The 4,380-nt window shown below is 33.1% G+C and overlaps 1 long non-coding RNA gene across 1 annotated transcript; it reads left to right on the top strand.

Moving 5' to 3' along the window:
* Positions 1–274: 274 nt before the first annotated feature.
* On the top strand, positions 275–3,105 carry LOC110935323. The gene is made up of 3 exons (XR_002589047.2): positions 275–522; positions 2,392–2,449; positions 2,931–3,105. It is a non-coding gene; the product is annotated as an uncharacterized LOC110935323 (long non-coding RNA).
* Positions 3,106–4,380: the final 1,275 nt, after the last annotated feature.

Raw genomic sequence — 4,380 nt, forward strand, 5'->3', positions numbered from 1 at the left:
TTTTGGTGGACTAGTTTTACCTAGTGTCACACTACTTTAAAATATGAAGGCTTAAAACCTTGTAGATATTTTTATATAAAATATCAAAGTTATGAAAGTCTATATATTTAATCAAGATTTTATAAAAAAAAAATGCAAACTTCTTTCCCCCTTTCCTTGTTCACGTGACATGTGGGACCCCCACATGCCTACTCACTTTTAATTGTTGTGTTGGAAGCTTAAAGAGATGATTAGTGTTCTCCAAGGCCAAGTTGTTTCTAACACTCCACCATCTTCCTATATCCCCAAAACCATCAAACTTTACCAACTTCTTACCCCTCTCTCTCTAAAATCGTTAAAGCCAAACACCCCCTACATCACTTTCATTTCAATTTTCAAAGAATTTATGCAAATATGGAAGTTCATGGATGAAACAAGATACTAGGGAGTTTAGTAAAGCTATTTGGAGCATTTTTGGTGGAACTAGAAGCCCTAGATCATCAAGATTTTTCTTATCTTCATCCTTATTTCCTAGCAAAAATTGTAAGAACATTACACTAGTCTTACTTTTATTTTTGATTTCTTTTACAAGTTCATCATAATCACTTAAGAAAAACAACAAGAAACAACTAAAAATCATTATTTTTAACCATGATTTTTCTATGATTATGAGATGAACTTGGAGAAATCTAGACTAATAAACTTGAATCTCGGTTATTCTTACTCAAAAATATGATCTACATACATGCATGTAGGATCAACCAAGATTCATCAACAAAGGAATGAACATGAATTTTTATGAACATGCATGTTAGTAAAATATGAGAAACCATTTAAAACTAAGAAAATAAATTTTCGAAATATTTCTTGGATAAAATTTCCATTTCTGGAAAGGATCAAAATCAAGAAATATGTTGGTAGTAAACGTTTTGAATGCACATTTATGCTTTAAATGACTTTGTAAGACATCTAAAACAAGAGTTTTTCATAAAATCTTGTTTTACAAATTTTTGGCAAAAATAAGGAATAAAGTTTCCTTTTTGGGAAAGTTAAGAACAATATCATGTTCATGCTACTTTTGTTAACAAATTTTGATAGATATTGATACTTGATGATGTTTTGTATTGAAATAATTTGAAAACAAGTTTTGTATAAACTTGGGGAAAAATCCATGTTTCAAATAAAACTATGGCAAAATTTTTATAAATTTTGTGATGTATTAAAAGTTGTTAAACAAAGAAGTTTGCGACTAAAATTATTATTTGAGGTCTTTAAACATGGTTAAACAATTTTTGGACAAAGCCATAAATCCATGTTTTATAAAAAGATTTCTAAACAAAAATGACAAGTATATATTTTTGGATAAAATGTGTACTTACAAAATATTCATCAAGTATCATAAGTTTATATATTTTGATGTGTACATCATATGTTAGTTCTAGTAGGAACAAATGCAAAATTATTACACATCCATAAAAAAAAATTACAAAATATATATATAAACTTGAAAACGAAATAAAATGTCCATCCTTGGACACGAAAACACAAACGGACAGATTCGGACACTATTGGACTATATGGACTTTCGGACAAACAAAAATGGCACAAACAAAGCAAATGATAAAACGTGACGGACAACACAACGGGACAAACGGTACGAATAAATAAAACCTACAAGTAGTAAATGACTAGAATAAAATACGAACCGTCACACAAGTTTATGCACTAAAATGTTCAACTATGGCATAAGTAATGATTTTTATAAAAATTAGATTTTTATAAAAATACAAGTACTACTATTATTATTTTTCACTAGCCCAAAGTTTTGCATTTTAAAAAGTAGTCCATAAATTAAAAATTGGGCTAATGCCCATTTCTCATAAATAAAATTTGGGCTAGGCCCACTTTTACAAAACAATGGACTAAAATGTATTTTTAGTAAAAATTGGGCTAAAGCCCACTTTACAAAATACTTGGGCTAAAAACCCAATATTTACAAATATTATGGACTAGATATATTTTAGAAAACAATTTGGGCTAGGCCCATTCTTACACAAGTTATTTGGGCTAAGTCCACAACTATAAACTAAATTGTGCTAGGCCTACTTGTTTTGGGCTAAGGCCCACTCCTACAAATTAATTTGGGATTGACCCATATTTTTAAACAAAGTTATTTGGGATTTTTAAACAAAGTTATTTGGGCTAGGCCCATAAACACCAAATACCCAAAATGGACTTAAATTCTAAAACATAAATTAAGCCCATTCAAACACAAATAAAATAAAATAAATATATATATATATACAAGGAAGTTATATATATACGAAAACACAAAAACAAAATACAAGATAGAATATTTGTACGATACACAAAAACAAACCTAAGTGTCTAACTAGATTAGAACACTTGTAGGTCGAGAAACGAACCGCGAACAAGGAATCGAATAGAGATTTGCATGGAACGCAAATCTGTGAGTTCATGCTTCCCCTTTTACTTTGAATGTTTATAGTTTTAAACTTCGGGGATGTATACATGTTACAAATAGTATGATAATACGATGAAACTATTTTGATCACATGCGGATAGGTGTTTAAAATAAAGGGGCCATTAATGAATAAACAAGTACCGAGGAACAAACGGATAGATCTATTTGGGTTTTGGCAAGCCCCACTCTTAACGACAACGATAACCACGATCGTCAAGAGTGCCTTTGTGTCCAAACTAGTGTCGTTGACACACACGATAAATTGTCAAGGTTTGGTTGCCTCCTATTCGGCATACATATTAGTGTCCTTGCAACACACTAATGATCATACAATTTTTTTTTATCATACTATACAAAAACGAATTTTATTACTTCAAATGTTTTGGAGACTCATTTGATGCAAAAACAAAATAACATGAATTCACTCAACTTTTGTTGACGTTTTCAAAATTAACATGTATTACAGGAGATTAGTGGACGGCTTTGGAAAAATATGTTCAAGTGGTTATCAAGAACGCAAGCTTTTGTGATGTCATCTGTTTTCGGTTGTTATGTTTTGAACTTTGAATAATGTGGTTAAAGTTGTTGTTGTTTCAAGTTTCAAACAAGAAATATGTAATGTAAATTATGATTTCGAATCAAATGTATGGATGAACATCTTTTATGTTTCAAATGTGTTGTTTACTCGATTGATTGTAACGATTGCCGCTCTCGTCACACCTCGCCATACGCTTCCGCATAAACCGAAAATCGGGGTGTGACAAGATAAAGGATAAGATTTAGACCGTGTGCGAAAATATCTCAACCTTCGTCAGACTCATTTCTGCTTTAACCTTCCTCATCACTTTAACCTTCCTCGTCACTTCAACCTTCCTCATCACCTCAACCTTCGTCAGACTTACTTCAGCCTTCCTCATCACTTCAACCTTCCTCATCACTTTAACCTTCCTCATCACCTCAACCTTCCTCACTCACAACCTTCGTCACACTCACCTCAACCTTCCTCACCTCAACCTTCCTCACCTTTAAACCTTCCTCACAACAAGACAACCTTCGCCAGCAAACAAGCTTCGCTATATAAACAAACCCCGCCATACAATCAACCTTCGCCAGTAAACAACCTTCGCCATACAAACAACCTTCGCCACTAAACAACCTTCGCCATACATTCCAACCTTCACCACTCATAACAACCTTCGTCACCCTTTTAACCTTCGTCGATCATACTTAGAGTTTTTAACAGAAGCATTCTATTTCATATTTAATTATTTGATTTGTGTGATTTATTCAGGTATTCGTCATTAAATACTCAAAATGAATCCGGATTGGTGGGGTACTCCGTCTAATACGGAAAGTAAGTATAGAAGTACGGGATTATCTCCATCGTGGGCCGAACCTCCTGCACAATCGTCTTCACCTCAAATTTCGTCAAGTCAATGGGCGTTTGTTTCAAATCAAAATCAAAGTATTCAAAGTATACTTTTGAGCGAAAATTAAACCGGAAGCAATAATCGTCGACCGAAGCTAATGCACATGAATGAATATCCGGGATGGGAAGACAGATTTCATACGTATATTCTTGGGCAAAACACGGAGTTGTGGCTACGATTCATTACAGACTTCGATCAAGCACTTGATGTTGCCGCTTCAACAGCCGCGTCTTTTGCAGATCTTTCTCCAGATGATAAGAAGATTTATGATTTAGAAAAGAAGGCGTTTTCTATTCTAACTCAAGCGTTAAACAAAGAAATCTATCATCAGTTTGTAAGCTTCAAGACAACAAAGCGGTTATATGACATGACTTACTCAAGAAAGAGTTTGATGGTTTCACATGTATGGAAAGAGAATCTTTAAGAGATTTGACAAGTCGATTTTTTCACTTGTTGACTGAGTTGAATCATTATGGGGTAGTAACA

This window comes from Helianthus annuus, chromosome 13 (assembly GCF_002127325.2).
Source record: "Helianthus annuus cultivar XRQ/B chromosome 13, HanXRQr2.0-SUNRISE, whole genome shotgun sequence".
In the NCBI taxonomy this organism is placed as follows: domain Eukaryota; kingdom Viridiplantae; phylum Streptophyta; class Magnoliopsida; order Asterales; family Asteraceae; genus Helianthus; species Helianthus annuus.